Source organism: Lipophrys pholis (assembly GCF_963383615.2).
Source record: "Lipophrys pholis genome assembly, chromosome: 1".
Lineage (NCBI taxonomy): Eukaryota > Metazoa > Chordata > Actinopteri > Blenniiformes > Blenniidae > Lipophrys > Lipophrys pholis.
In genome coordinates this window covers 36,474,617-36,491,689 of record NC_137635.1, presented here as the reverse complement: position 1 = coordinate 36,491,689, position 17,073 = coordinate 36,474,617, and the positions used below count along the sequence as shown (strand labels likewise).

The window sequence follows — 17,073 nt, the reverse complement described above, 5'->3', positions numbered from 1 at the left end:
TTGAAAATTATTTTATTTTAAAAGATACGGATTTTTATAAAGTGTAGAATTTTATTAATTGTATCTTGCCTTTGTTTGCACCACAGAGCTGTGCAATTTCAAAAGTTGAAGTAGACACTGTTTTCATACCCAAAATCCATTTTTAAGACTTACGTATGACTCCCAGAGGAAATAACTGCCACCTAATTTAACCTAACAGGGGTGGCATGTCGAGGCTGCAGGGAGACAGACAGGTGTTAAATCATGAGTTGGGGATCACATCAAAAGATGCCAACGATTGTGACAGTTTCCATGGGAATGAGTGGCACGCCCAACACTATCACATTAGTTTTCTGTATTAAGCATACTACTTCTCTATAGGCTGGGATACACTGACATGTTAACATGTGTGGGTGTCATTTCATCGCTCCTACCATGGGGCAAACGTGTGTTTTATCGGCTTGAGTTATTACATTTGGACCAATGACCAAAATGAAGTGATGGAGTCCTGGCCCTTGTTTTGTGTGTCTTTGCTTTCTGTCCCGTGTGCACTCAACCTCTGTTTGGAAATACTACATTTGAAATGGACTAAACCCCTGAGAGGATACAGTACTAACTACAACTGTATCACATAAACTTATGATCAGTCCTGGTTCCTCCCAAAGTTTAAGAAGTAACTGAACCATTTTGACTCAAGCCAAGATCTCTTTCAAAACTAACTAAATAGTCTTCACTAAACAATTCTGACTATGTTTATTTCTGTATTCAAAATTTAGTGACCTGGTTTGCTTTAATTTGGAAACATAAATTTCAATCCTGAAATTCTAACCTTCAACTTGTCACAGAGACACACACCGACATGTTTATGAGACTGTGCTGCTGGTTTGTAGGATTCTAACCTTCTGATGGTAAAATAACTTGATCTGAGTTGTAAGTGTGTGTTGGTCTGGCAGAGACACCAAAAGGGCTGAAAGTAATTAGAAATCCACCTCCGGTGTTGATTTGATGTGATGGTGTGTTTTCTGGGAAAGAGCCTGATTTACGATTCCCCTGCCTGCTCTGCTGTACATCTCATTGTATAGTCTGTGGCAGTTCAGAGTGGATCAATAGAACTTGCAGTGTCTCCCGACAAAATCTTCAATAAACATTACACTTTTCACTCTCCAGGCGTGATAAAGCCTCTCTCTCCAGTCAGAGCTTCTTCCTGTCTCTTTGATTTTTACATGAAGGTTAACCTTCACAGGGTGGGATTTCTTTTCAGCCCCGCTTTCACTGAAATGGACCTCGGTGAGGGTGGTGTCATGTTTTATTGTCCACAGCAGAGGCGATGAGCTGTTATCCAAGCAGACCTGGACCTGCATGGGAATTCATCAAAAGAGGAGCAGATTAAAAAGTAATAACCCAAACATCAATCTATGTCCATTAAGTTTTAATTAAGATCACGAGCAGCACAGTTGGAACCGGTTGAGCTATATTTGACTTTCATATTTATAGTCAGTGTGGGAGATTCACATATATATTTTTCATATTTATGCACTCTACAATAAAGAGTGCATCCTCCTGTCAGCTCGTATTATAGACACTATTTGTCTTTTTTATTATATGGAGGGATGCCATTGTGTTATAGGCCTGCTGCTGTTTAAAGAAGCAGCACGGGAGGAAATTAAAAGTGTCTGACGTAAAGGAGCCTGTCAAAGTTCATCAGATACCTCAGAAATTCAGATGAAGGCAGTGGGCACTCCTAAAAAATGGTGTCATGAGTTTAATAATGAGCAGATTTACATAAAAATAAAGCAGACATAGGATATAAACCCCTATGTGCACAGTCAATGCATGTCATTTTACAGGTTTATTATGGAAGATTACAGAAAATAATTTAAACAGGTATCTGCAACAATATAACAATCATACAAATCCAGTTACCTCCCTGAAATACATCATTTCCTTAAGTTAAACATTGATCCAGTATTCTTGAATTGCCATGTGAACAACTGATGCTCCAGTAGTAAATTCTGCACTCGGCTCCTTTTGAACTTGTGAAACACTGACACAGATTAAGAGATAGTTAACATCTCGCCAAGTCCAGTTCAAATGGTTGTGTCTTCTTACGTCTTCTGCCCGAAAACACATTTGGTGCCAACTGGCAGTGTTGCAGGAAACTTTGAGGCAGGTTCAAAGCTCCTCCGGTTTTCCTCCAAGAGACGAGGAGCCTGGCTATGGACGCTCTCATCTTGACAAGTCTTCGATAATTTACCATATTTGTGTAATGTTGTTTCGTTTGGAGGGTCCAGATTCCAAATTAGTTGTACTGTATGTTGTGTGTGGTGAAGTGACCATCGGACAAGTTTCACTTCTCTCTTTAACTAACACGCAGTAGCCTAAACTGGCAACCAAATATGTATTTCCAGATGTATTTTGTGTGTGTGTGTGTGCAAATATATCATGTGAGCAACATAATATAATTTCCAAAAGTGCACAGAGGTCTGAATACTTTCAAAATGCACCGCTGTGGAAGACATCTGAAATTAAACATTTTACGGTTTAGCATGTGATTTTCTTTGGATCATTAAAATATCCTCACCAGGCAGGTTTCTGGAAACAAGATTTACATTTGAATCTATTATCAAGCACGAACAAATAGCAGATATAATTCATTTTATTTGGTCTGGTCCGGACTCGTGTGGTATTTGCTGCAGACAAACGTTTCTGCTTCCTCCAATTTGACTTGCTGCACAGCATCTGCTGCCTGAAATTTGGCTGGAAAACCTAAAAGTTGTGAAAGTGGGACGTTCTAGTCACAAACTTAACATCCAAGTATAAACTTCAGAGCTAAAACGCTCACCTAGCCTTCTTGTTTGAGCATTTGGAATTTGTTTTTTGTATTCTCAGGTGTGAAGTGATTCTCTGTGAAACAACTGTTGGATGTGTGAACCAATGGAAACACTGGGACTCTGTGCTCAAACTTTATCATAATCGTCATCTTGGCTTTTGAATTGAATTCTTGCCGGAAATGTATTATGTTCAAAGATGAATATTAAAGAAAACAACTACTAGAAATGAGAAAAGTATGAAATTATAGAATAGTTGAACTCAAGCTCGTGACTATGCAGAACCCCACACAAATGTGTATTAAACAACAAAGTATGACAATCTGGCTCATTATGTTAATCAGTATTGGTGTCAAAATCTTTATTGTGTGTGTGTGTGTGTGTGTGTGTGTGTGTGTGTGTGTGTGTGTGTGTGTGTGTGTGTGTGTGTGTGTGTGTGTGTGTGTGTGTGTGTGTGTGTGTGTGTGTGTGTGTGTGTGTGTGTGTGTGTGTGTGTGTGTGTTGGTTTTGTCTGGGGATCTATTTCGGGTTCCTCCTGCAGTCCAAACACAGGCATTTGAAGCTAAACTTGTGACTCTAAATTCCCTTTAGATGTAAATGTGAAAATGTAAATAGGCGTCCCTCTCACATATAACATCCCCGTGCATCAGTGTGAATCCTGTCGTAATATCGTTTCATTCTGCTTGATACATACAGTATATATACGTACGTACACGTTTCCCCCTTGCAGCATCATGCCTCTCTCACACTGGCCTCTGCGAGCAGCTTCGCAATACAATCACATCCTCACATGCTGATGGACACTGAGCAGCTCCACTGGAGCAGACAAGTGCCTTGCTTTAGGGGACCTCAATTTTTAGATTAGGTCAGATGAAACTTTAATGATCCCCGTGGAGATGTCAGGTCATTAGAGCAGCAGAGGATAGGCGATAGATAAGAATAGCTCAACTGGAGTATCCTGCAGGAAATATGGTACTGGGGGATACTGAGGGTGATCCAGCAGAAGAGAAAATATATTTATTAAAAAAAAAAAGGGAAATAAATTACCAGATGGACAAAGAAGTGTGCATTTTACACAGTTTTTACAGAGACACATGTGCTTATATGTGTTGAGATTTTACAATTTGGCCAAAATGAAGATTTCAGCTTCTTCGAGCATCGCCGTGTGACATTTTGCCTGTGACGTGGAGGTAATACGAACATCCTCAGCCACTTCTCGTTCACTGAAGCAGATGGAGTGTAAGAGAGAACAATGTGTTCAAGGTTTAGTTTGCCAGTGACGCCTCTGACTGTGGCATTTGAATATAGCTTGCAGTTGAACGAACAAAGAAATGTTATGCAGAAAGGGACAGGGAGAGGGAGAATGAGAGGGAGATGAATGAAGTTAGAAAGAGAAGAGAGTCAGAGGAGATATGGCGCTTCAGTTCAGCTGGGTTACAACTTTCTCCTTTTGTGCTCCAAATCCCTATAGTATTGATTTTATTTGGCACAGGGTTTTTTTTTTTTTGTATCATGTTCTATATCTAGGGATTGGAAAACCATGTGAGAAATGTTGAGGAAGCATCAATCAGAGTTGTTTTATTTTATTTTTTTAATTCTTAATGTGAGTGAGATCTTTCTGCTGCTGAGTGTCATGTTACCGGGGTTTGGTCCTCGCGCTTGCTGCTGTGTGACAGTCTAAAGAGGCACTCACTACAATAGATGGGTAGATATGTTTTCACTGAGATATCACTTGTCGTGGGATTCCTGAGCTGAATGCCTACCATTGGGATATGAGCCGACTACAAAAACTGCAATAATTTTCATCCAGGCCAATTTTCCTGAAAAGATTATAATTATTGTATGAATATAAATTAAAACAGGCTCGTGTAGCACATCTAAATGTGTTTTCAAACCCAATCATACTATATTGGTTTTCCAGGCAGAAAATATTTGTTGCAATTAATATAGTAAAAAAATATACTTGAGACTATTAATCAAGTTTTAGATTTACGTGCATTGAGCTTCTTTGAGAAGTAAGTAACCCAAAGTTGAAGTCAGGCAGCTTTATAGGATTTCGGGTCTGTGTTTACATTGATGCAAGTAATTGGATCAATAGCCCGATCAGAATGAAACTGCTTCATGTAAACAAGTCTGATCCAGTAAGGCCTATTTGGAGAGAAATTCCAGTCCAAACGAGAGAGCTGGCTCATGCTGAGAATAGAATTGGAATGATGTAAATTTCCTCCTGCTGTCTCCCTCTGATGATTAATAAATACTAGTTGTGTTAAATTACACAACTCGTTTTATTTTGTCCCCATGCAAACGGTGCGACAGTGGTTTTATTTGAATTCCAAAGATTTTGTGCATGTAAGCATATATAGGGTTCGTGATATGTCCATGTTGTTTTCTCTTTCATTTTTAGTGAAGACACAAAAAGGGAATAAGTGAAGTTTAAAACTAGTATTTCTTTGATTGGACAGATATAACCTGACAACTGAATGTAATGTTAAGATTATAAGGACAATTTTAAATGATACAATGTGTTCTGGTCAATAGCTATACATACAACACTAATGGGGTACTGATGTAGAGCGGTCATCGCCCAATCGTAAAGTTGCAGATTCCATTCCCATCTCCACCTGTCCACATGCTGAAGTGTCCTTGAGCAAGACACTGAACCCCAAATTGCTCTCAATGGATTGATAGCTTTTTGCATGGTTTCAGCCTTCATTGGTGAATGTGTGTGTGAATGGCTGAAAGTGATTAATGATGCACAGCGCTTTGGGACTGCTCACAGAGTTGAAATACGCTATAGAGTGAGAAACATTTACCATGGGAATTGAACGCCTATTCATAAGGACTTGCATTTTCAGAGTGAACCTCAGAGCCTCTAACTTGCATATCTCCAATCTTGCTTTTGATTGTATGCTTTAAATATTATTTCATAGCTGTCAACAAGTAATTCTTTTGATATGAAATGACGTGGGGGGGGGGGGGGGGGGGGGGGTGGGGGGGGGGGGGGGTGTCAGACATCAAATAGCATTACTTAAAATTTTTGATGCATCCGAGTTTAGAGGATATTAGAATAGAAATGGCAGAAAGAATAGAAATATCTGATTTGAATTCAGCAAGTTCCTTCTGAACATGTTTCCTTACACACAGAAAAGCCTACATTGGACTTGAACCTACAACTTTCTCATGAGGTGAGAGTGCTAGAGCCCCCTCCATTGGTGTATGCATGAATGGGTGAATGTGAAGTTGAAGCAGTGGAAAAGTGCATAAATGAATTAAATATATTTAGATAAGATAAGACTTTATTTGTCATTATATGGGTCATATGATGAAATGAGAGGTAATAAAAAAGTATCCAAGAGTAGACATAAAATACATAGAACATGTAATATGAAAAGCACTCCTAATATAAATATGTAAATAGAAAGTTCATGAGTGTCACAAGGTAGATAATTAAACACAGAGACGGTTAATAAAAGCATCATGAGCAAGAGAGCAGCGAGATCAAAAACACTAACACCACAATGGAACGCTCTAAAATCTGCATAAGCCCTTTAAAAATAAAATAACATTTTTTTCTTCAATTCTCAAAGTGAATGATAAATGTCAGCCGTGCGTCGTTGCTCAGTTCCAGCTGTTCTATGCCGTGTGGCATTAATCGCCCCTCATACTGCAGTACCTCTCATCACCGCTGGGTGCCACTCCCGACACTGGTACCCACCCCGAGCCGTCTGTCAGTCTGTCTGGCGCGGATGGGGGGATGTTAGAAAGAGAGAGAGAGAGAGAGCGAGTGAGAGAGAGAAGAGAGAGAGAGAGAGAGAGAGAGCGAGCGAGCGAGCGAGCGAGCGAGCACTCTGCTGCCTCTCTCGCCTCTTCTCCTGTGCGCAGTGCTCCGGACTGGCCGCTCCTTCCTCCCTCCCTCACTCCTCCCCACAGCTGGCTCTCCTCCGGCTCTTCCGGCTCTCTCGGATGCTGCTGGCTCGTCTTCTCCTCCCTCCACACAGCCGAGCTGGACCAGATACTTCGCAGGGGCGGAAGGACTGACTACCTGTTCTGCATGGTCTGAATTTCGGGAAATTCGCACGTCGGAACGGAGGGGAGTCAAGAAGGGGATAAAAAAAAAAAAAAGGGAGACTCTCCATCCTCCCCCGAGGGAATTTATTTTACAGTAAGCAGGCGCAATGTCATTCCGGTTTCCTCATTCCGCTCGTCTCACGCCTCCCATCTGTGCAAATGCTTGAGAGGGAAAAATACTAGAATATGACAACCTGCGGGGAATATGCTTGGATGTTTGCTTCGAAGTGTGTGCCAGATGTTTTTATATATGTATTTTATGTAAGTTTATTCAGAGGCGTGGTGTTTATTTTGCGTGCGCGTTTTTTTTTTTTAATACCTATAGGTTGTTGTGATGATGTGGTTGCATTGATCGTGCACTGAAAATGGACCCCCCCCCCCCCCCCCAGCCCCATTTCGTCTCATCCGTCGATTCCTCCCAAGCCAGTGTGTGAGTGTGTGTGTGTGTGTGTGTGTGTGTGTGTGTGTGTGTGTGTGTGTGTGTGTGTGTGTGTGTGTGTGTGTGTGGAGGGGTCGGAGTATAGGCAGCGAGAGGATGTAATGGGGGGGTGGCTGATGTAAAAGCGGTATTACTTTCAGATTGACCTAAATTTGAGCGATATTCGCAAGATTATGACGGGTGACAGCAGCTCGTGGTGCGACCGGCTGCAGCGTCTTTGTGCTGCTTTTTGCAGAGAGATGCATGGAGGCTTGTGAATGTTAGTCGCCCCCCCCCCCAGTCATCAGCAAGCATGTGAGTGGATTGAAGAGCACCTTGCTGCTTGCATGCTGTAGCTCCGGCCTGCCTACTCCATGTTGATCGCTACACATATAAAGAAAAACACCTCCACCACCACCACCGTGTGTTTCTCATCTGCAGCTCCAGGCTGCTTCTCCTCTCCGCCATGGAGTCATTAGTCTCATTCATCACGTTGCCAAGATTACTGAGTTGCAGCAGTGAGCATCATCATAATGTTTGCTCGTGGTAATTGTCTGTGGATCTCTGCTCTGTGACCTGGCAGAAATTGGGGCCTTCCCTCACGCCTGCTGAATTAGCCCTCTCATACCCCCCCCCCCCCCCCCCCCCCCCAATCCAATGTGGGTTTCAGCATTTCCAGCCACGGTGGGTTCCACGGGTGTTTGCGATGCCTCATTTCAAGTGGATTTCCTAGCTTTCTGTTACAGCATAATAGATCACAGGCACTCCCAAAATGGAGGAGGTTAATAACAAGCAGAGAGTTTGGCAGTGATTAAGTTGGCAACGTGCAAGTCGTCATAGTGGGGATTATATCTGTGTAGCCAGTTTTAAAAGTGACTGTGATGGTGGAGCCACACGGCGAGAACGCCCCTCCGAGTCCCGTGTGGAATTTGCATGTTCTCGCCTTGCTTGGGTTTTTACCTCCCACGGTCCAAAAACATGCATTTTAGGTTAATTGCCGACTCTTAAGTTGTCCACGGGTGGGAATGTGAGTGTGCGTGTGTGAGTGTGAGTGCCTGTCTCTTTGTGTTTGTCAGTCCAGGGTGTACCTGCCTTCTCCCATAGTCAGGTGAGATTGACTCCAGCCCCTCGGCTTTATAGACTGCCAGCTGGCTGACACCGTGACGACAACATCAGTGTGTTTGGTGGTCTTTCTGTCCATGGTGAAAGGCCTGAGTCAACGCAGACTTCCACAGCTCATGATCATCACTAAAAGCACTCATAATTCCTTCACGTGATCTCGGCAAAAGTGTCTGAGGCACAGGTCCTGATTTGTAATCGATTGGGTGATTTTCATTTGTTGTGTCTTGAGATGATTTAGATGGTTGGTTTTCTAACTACGAGATGGAGACCCCGTTAATCCCTGAGGCTCTATCTGCTCAGTCGTTGTCGAAATTAGACTCGGGCATGTCAAGGAAAGCCATAAGAAGCTTTCTGGAGTGGACAGTAGATATGCTGGATTATGCTTTATTTTGAAGGCTCATGGTTTTTTGTATGTTGGCAGCAGTGAGTCGCTGGCTTTGTTTGAATACTACTGCTTCAGCTAAGTTATTTCCGACAATTCAAATTTGTCATTATGTAAAATAGCTATCTGCTCTTCTCAAAGCCTTGAGATTATGAGCAGTAGGAAATAGCTAGATTGTATGACTTGGAGTCTAACTTGTTGCATTGTGATTTCAGTGTAATGATGGACATAGTGTTGAAAATGAAACCTTAAAAGCAGTCAAAAGATCTTGCCCGCGAGGTTACCACTGATTGCTCCCACAGTGCTGAGTGGGACTCATTATTATTACCGTTGTGATGTAAGAGATATTCTCACGTTGTACCTTTTGGCGTGGAGGCGATCACGGTTTCGGCTGCTTTCATTTGGGTCTGCCACGGAGCACGCACGCACACAGCTTGTGTTTACCGAACTGCTACAGGCTTGGATTTGGAACATCTCAAAGCGGAGCTCCAAACACTCAACACACAGGTGAAACTGCCAGCCAGTGTTCTCGACACACAACATTTAACTGATCAAAGATCTTCATTTCCCAAATGCCGCGCCTTCGAAACACGCCGAGAACCATTATAGGAAGAGTCAGGGAGCATTTCCGAGTACGCTCACCTGTGGGATATATAATAGAGAAGCAACCCCCCCCCCCCCCCCACACACACACACACCCGTCTTCATTTCTCTGCTTAATTGCCTAAGATTCATGGTGGATGGCAGAGTGACCCCCATAGCTGCCTCCCTGGTGAAATATCTGAAAGGGATGCACTTCACCACAGTTCAGAGAAGTGTTAAGAGCACGTTATCATCTTTCTCCAAAGACTCGCCTCAGCTCCTGCAGCCTCCACAGGCTTCATTAAGTTTTCATATTCAGCTCATGATACATGTGATGTGGACAAACTTATAATACTCGCCCGCTTGCTGATCCAAAATATACGGATGTCTGTTTGCACAAAAGCCCAGCATTGAAATATATTTCCCCATCTTCATCGAGAAATGTATTAAATAGAATGAATTGCACTTGGCATTTGAAGATCAAATGGAAAAAGATCCAAGATTTGCAAAGTTTAATTCAGAAGTAAAACACAGATGCAGATGAAACTAGGATTGTAGTTTACAGAAAAGTCTGTTGTTGCAAGAAAGGCAATGAGGAACGTCTTTACTGATCCAGGGCAGACGTTTCATTTTCTAGGTAATTTATTTAAGCAGCCTCTCCATGTTTTAAGATGTCAACTAATGTTTTTTTTTTTTTTTCTCACCCAAAGAAATGTTGGCCTTTCAGCACTGCACCAAGCATTTTAATACTTCAACAGGTTACACAGAACAGCTGTTTTATAATAAATAAAATTATTTAAAATCAGCCCCTTTTAGCCGTATGCTAGCTTTTATGCATTCGTACCCAAAGTTGAAACAAACGTGCAAATTGGCTCAACACGTATTGCTTCAGTAGAAATGCCACAGTTGTTGTAGTGAGAAGCTTTTCTGGCCCCCGATGACTTTAATTTGTGAACTTTATTATGTTCTTCACCTTTGACCGTGTGATAAATGATTTATCAACATTTATATTTGGCCGTAGCACTGCAAAATATTTGATACTCTCTCCACCATGTCCAGCGCCATGGTGTCATGTTTCATTCTGTGCTCCAACCATAAACTCCCTAGTGATCATACTGTAAGCAAACAAACATGGAAACAATATTATTTCCAGTATGATGCAATGGCAAGAAGGTATGATGCATGCAAAACATTCAAAATTGAAAAGTCTTGTCTGTGCATAGCGTCAATCATGTTATTATTATTATTATTATTATTATTATTATTATTATTAGTTGATCACCAGCCAAAACACACGCAAGCTGAAACCACAGTCTTTTTTCTATGTGCATGCAGTTTAGCTTTATGTAGGATCTTTATAAATCAAGGCCAAAAATTCCCATTAAATCCACCATGAGTCTATAAATACAATCAAGAGCAAACCACTGACAAAAAAAACAACAAAAAAAACAAAACAGTTTCTGCTTGTTGAGACTTAACCATCAGGGATATTTCACATACCCTATATACAGTATATAGGAGGTCGCCAAATACTTAATTAGTATGAAACATCATGTGACCCACTTTTACTGCAGCATTAGCATTCATTGGTAACTTCAAAGGTAATGTTTTTTTTTTTGGTTGTTTTTTTTTTCTTTTAAATAAGTGGTGATTCTCAACTTCTATGGTTAAAACAGCTGCTTGAAACATTAGAATTGTTGCTGGTATCAGTTGCTAATGATTATAATTATGTAAAAGAAATGTAATCAAATTTCCTTCGTACATAATTATTTCCATGCTGTACTGCAACTCTCCCCCTCCCACTGTTAGAAATAATCACGGCATTGATATATCAGAATGAGCCCATCCAGAATCCGCTGGTGCTCTCCTCCTGTGCTGAACAAGTCCTGCTTAAAATGCGAGATCAACTAACAATCAGGTGCGTTTTGTAGCAAAACCTTTCACTACCAGCTTAGAACTGGTCATTCATTGTTCTAACCTGATAATCTCTCATGATAACCTTGTTCGGAAAAAGAGACAGAGAGAGAGAGAGAGAGAGAGAGAGGAGAGAGAGAGACTCTGGGTTGCTAAGTCATTGTATTGCAATCATGGCAGCATCTGATTCATATCACAGCAGGCTCCCCCTCCCTCCTTCACTGAGTAGATGTGGAGATACGTTGCCTGGTCAACAAGCCCTTTATCCCGTGAGCCACTGAGCGCAGAAACACAGCAGGAGATGCAAAAAGCAGGACAAGCCGCTGACACCGGTGCCCCTGTATTAAAGGCTCAATCGGAGGTCACGAGTTCAAAGGAATGTATTCATACGAATGCAAAATGTCACGAATAATACATAAAACCTGTGTGGTGGAAAGCTGGTCGACTTTAGATATGCTGAATCTCAAAGATAACCTACGTAAGCTGTCCCCGGTCTGATTTGACTGCACAGCTCTGTAATGCTTTCAATTTTCAATCTCGTCACGTAGATTTCTTCTTTTTCGTAATGCAGTTTGGTTCCATTTTGTCGCTCACAATTGCAAATTACCAGTATTTTATACTGTCACATTTATTTATTTTTTTCATTGAAAGTCTTTTGCAGGGCGGTCGCTTTTGATGGGCTTTGTAGCATAACCTGACAACCTTTTCTGACCATGCCGACCCAAGTAAAGTCCAGCAAATCCATCTTTGAAATTACATCCACCCATCTGTTCCTGCTCCCGTTGTATTTTGTTCAAGATTCATTTTGGTACCAAAAATATTCAGAGGCAGCGTTTTCTTCATGTCGTGGTCAGGGTGTGTGGTTGGGTGTGTTGTCAGAGAAATTCCACTATATATACAACATTGCTATTTAAAATTATTCAAGAGATTTTACGGGGTCATATTATACAGCTTTTCGACACTTTCACATGGGTCTCGTTGGTCCAAAAACATACTCAATGTTTATTGCCCCAAATTCAACTCTTCCTTGACTTTCAGCCATTTGAATATTTGGAGCATATGAGCTGCAATCAGAATCTGCTGTGTGTGTGTGTGAGCTGGACTGGCTCCGCCCACATGTCCATCTTGGGAAGAGGAGGAAGTACTTCCTCTCGTGGTGCCATGTGCCAGAGCAGAGCCGCTTAATTGTGGGAGGGTCAAAGGGAGGGCCGACTGGGATTGGCTAAACCCCTGACGACACTATGTAAGGTTTGATTTCTGATTCGCTCATTGGAGCAACACACTCTTTGAAACATTTAAACAAGCCAGGAAACGAGAGGACACATTTTTTCATTTCTGAGGCGTCATTCTCAGGTATGGGGACGCACATTTCTGTTGGAAAACCATTAGAAAATGAATTATGCATAATATGACCCCTTTAAAAGTCAGCAAATAATCTCTTACCTTTGCATGTGATAAAAAAAAAAGTTGTTTCTGGACTTTCTTGGTATGGGACCCTATGAACAAAACAGGAGCAGGTTATTTTGGTCCCGGTTAGTTTTGAACTTTATAGCACCAGGTCTGTAAATGGAGACCAACTCCAACCGCCTCCACGGATCACTTAAGTTTATGCCTTGCCGCATATAGAGCACACCACTTCCGCTATTGACAATGAAGGGGAGCCAATGCATGTAAATGGAGCCCCGGAGATGCAGCTCTGAGTGATGCAGTTGACCTTTGCTGTTTGCACACTATAAGAACACCTGCAGCATTGTCCAGAAGCGTTACTCAGGTGACTTAGCGACCGGCAGCCATATCCTCTCGGTGCTGCCTCCACTTGTGAGTCCGGCTGGTCCTCTAATGGATGATGGCAAATAACAGCTGCACTTTGCTTCCCTGTCTCAGGCACTGAGTGGTTTTCCCTCTTCTCCTCCTGCCTTAAGAGGAGAGCGAAGCAGATTGGCAGCTATATGGAGAGGGTAATGGCAGTTTGTCGGACGCATCGTTTTGTCACTTGAGTTTTGCTCATTTCACTCGCTGGTTAAGTGTGTACTCTCCAGCCAGAAAACTCTCTCTGCACCTGTATTTCCTACTACTCCCATCTGGCCGTGGATTAAACACGTTTAAAACAAAAACTGCGACCATATCTGTCCTGTTCTGCTTCGTCAATTAATGACATTTAGTCTAATTTAGCGGCTGCATGGAGCAGGTCTCGGTCTGCACTGCCACAAGGCTACCACATTCTTTAAAAAAAAAATAATAATAAAATGCTGCAGCACATTAACAAATGAATGAGTAATGGATAAATGAGACTCATCTTTCATCTGTGTTAAGCCAAGTTCAGGCCATCATTGTTTCAGTGAGTCCACCATCCTCTCAGCCCCTGGCAAAGCTCAGACCCTGTGTGTCCCTCTGCATCAAGGGAGACAATAATACTCTTCCTAATCCACCCCTCGCTGCATTGCTCACCCAATCAATCCCCTACGGACTGGCACGGTGCCCGATTGCGGTTTGCCAAATTGTGGTTGCTGTGGCAACGCAGACTCGGTTTTGCTGTGATGTCAGCCAGGTGCGGTCTGACCGTTTGGACTCTAACAAGGCCGAGTCTTGTTGGGGGTAATGAGCGAAACTCTGCTGTCATGACGATGACTTTTTTTGGTGTATGAGGTGAGGTCAGCGCGGGGGCGACTCCCAATTAGCTTGGAGTGTGTGAGAAAGACGATGAGGAAGCAGGTGGGTGAGAGATGAAGACTATTCCACCCCTGTTTTGTTTATTGTTACTTCTGTTAAAAAAAATTAATAAATTCTCAGGTCCAATATATATAGAGAGAATATTCACACGCATCCAAATGTAGAAGTTCACAGACATGAATAGGAGTTGAACCGGGATCTGCTTGTTGTGAGGCAAGACAACTACACTACGATATAGGGAATCGATAACTGTATTGCAGTTATATACATTAAAACAGCATAAATCATCAACTTAATTTTCTGATCATTCAGCATCATTTCAATGCAGTTAACAGGGATGATGTCAGTACAACTCAGTTATAGATACCATGTCCTCTTTGGTTCAGACCAAAGCATCAGCCATTGTCACCTTTCCTGTCCTGGTTTGCTTGATTTCCGTGATGGAATCTTTAACATTGCACCAAAAGTAAACAAGTAAATCAGGAGTGTCATACTATTTTGTATGACAGGGGCAGCTTATTGTATTTATTTATTGCAAAAAACTTCGATTACATTGTAAAAAGTCTTTATTTATTTGATCCTCATTTTACAAAACATGAGGTGGGATTTCTTTTTTTTTCTTTTTTTTTTAAACAAGTGGTTTTTAACCCTGATCCTGGCACACGTTCTATGTCTTCCTGCTTCAACACACCTGACTCTAATGATGACGTCATCACCAATCCCCTCATATCAATCAGGTGTGTTGCAGCAGGCAGAGAGGGAGACCATGCAGGAGAGGGGGATCTCCAGGATCAGGGTTGGACAACCTTGTTTCAAAGGTAAAAGGCAACTTTCTGCAGCTTTCAGCATCCATGTTTTCACAAAATAGCATCTTCACTGCCTGCCGCTCTTACTAAAACAGTGAATAAATAGAATAAATGTGAATCAATTAGAAACGTCTATATGATAGAGATATTACGGTTTTTGCCATTTTTGTAAGCCTGTGTCATTTTGTATACAGATTTGCCACTCGTTTGACAACCCTCATGCAAATGAATATTTTTTTCTTGCATATGGAAGAATACTTAATAGAATTTATGTTTCACATTTCGCTCAAATCCATTTTTTTTGAGTGATCATTTCAAACGCAACCTGCCGTGTGAACGTGATCAGACCGGAGGTTTTCAGGCCCCAGAGTGCAGGGGACAACGGGAAGTCACGCCGAGCACGCTATTTGCGCATGGCACGCCGGTCAACACCAGGGTGGCCAGATGTGACTCACTATTATATGTGTGATAATGAACAAGCCAAAAACACACAAATGCACAAAATAAACAAAGTTAAATGGTAAGAGAGGTTGGCTCCCCAATTGGGGGATACAGCCATATCTGGCAACGCTGGTTAGCCCGTGTAGATCAATTTTCAAGTGGTTGTTAAATACGAGCTGACAAAATCATGACAAGGGAAAGAAGAAGGAGAATAAGGTAAAAAGAGGGCACAGCCCTCCGGCGCTTATGTGTGACGTCAGTCACACGTCAATGACGAAGCAGTCGCATGTAAAAAATATCCGAATTGGTGCCACATACGAACGAGATCTGGGTCTGGTGTAACAAAATTGGAATTGGCGCTTTCACACGGCCACAAAACAGGTCGGATATGAGGGGCCGTCCACACGAGAACGCCGGTTCACGTAAATGAGCCGTTTTTGGCCGATCGTCCACATGAGGCGGCGTTTTTAGAAGCCCGAAAACGTTTTTTTTTTTTTTACATGGGTCCCAGCATGGGGAAATTCTAAACCCCGGCTCGGCTGTGACGTGTGGACAGCAAAGAGGAAAAAAGATGATATAATCGCAGTCCGTGATGTCATCTAATAACCACAACAATCACGGACTACATGCTCCAGTGTAACTGCCGAAGCTACTGACACTAGCCAGAGGAGGAGCAGGGCATAGACCTATATAACTGAGTTATATAGAAGTCTATGAGCAGGAATCTACTTCTTGGTGAGTCACAGCGCCCCTAAAGGCCTGGCATATGTACTACATGCCCTTAAGCCTCGTGTTAAGCCGTGTTCATAGTGACGTGTGGAAATTTTTTTTTGAGAACACCGGCGAGAATAAATATAATTTTGGCTTGTGTGAACAATGCCAGAGTCACTTGTAAGTAAAAAAATCGGTACCGAGTTGCATTTCCCTGCAGTGTGAACGAGGCCCAAATGTCTATCTCTTTGCCATTGTTAATGCTTAAAGCATACTGTTCTCTGAGCACACGTGTGAAAACAAACAGCAGCACCCACTAGTGGAGTGCATGCTAACTACATTGTTTTTTTAGTATTTCTGCCGTGTAAATGGACAGCATTTTCAAAACGTTGCCGTGTACATGCAAAACTTTTCTAAAACAAATCGTTTTTGCATTTTCGTTTCAGAAAACCCTCACATTTTTACTTGAAGCGTTGTCGTGTATACAGCCTATCAGTCTGATGCCTGTCATCTCCTGTGTTTGGTTCATATAAACATAGTCGGTTGGCAGTGTTCACTCACTCAAAAGAACACACGAACAAAGCAATCAAACCAGAAGCACCCAAGGTTGAGCATATATCTACTCACTCTATTGTCCTCACAAAATGTGTTTTTTAGTTCCGGGCATGCGAAAGTGTGATTATGGGCCAGATTTGTGTGCTGTCGATCTTTGCATGTGTGCATTTTCGACTCGGTGGGTGTTGGAGCACCATCAACTACAACCACTTTTGTTCTCACTTTCACCTGTAAGTGGACCTTATATAATTGCAAATGAGTCTTTTTCCATAATGCTGCAGAGAAAAAGCCATTATGTCTCGTGGAGCTTTTGTGACTGTAAAGTAAAAAAAAAAAAGTCACACATTGTGGTCAAACACCCATTCATCACTTATCACCTTGATGAGAACAATCCTCACTGTGCTTAGCTTTATCCTTTGTTCTATGGAGCTCGAAAACTTCTCACAGACTTTCAATGGGTGGTGAAAGAAAGAGAATCATACATATATATATATATATATATATATATAAATTCAGTGCGTTAACAAGGAGCATATTTAACATTGTGGTTTGTGTAGGGTCTATGACAGGCTGACATTATATTCTTTAGCTTTAGAC

General features: G+C 41.9%; 1 protein-coding gene across 1 annotated transcript in view; it reads left to right on the top strand.

The window, feature by feature from the left end:
- The first annotated feature begins 6,620 nt into the window (after positions 1-6,620).
- Positions 6,621-17,073, top strand: part of ctnnd2b (catenin (cadherin-associated protein), delta 2b) — a 160,516-nt gene continuing 150,063 nt past the window's right edge. Inside the window, exon 1 of the mRNA XM_080486606.1 lies at positions 6,621-6,969. The gene's annotated coding sequence lies outside the window, so the exon portion shown is untranslated. The remainder of the gene's footprint in view (positions 6,970-17,073) is intronic.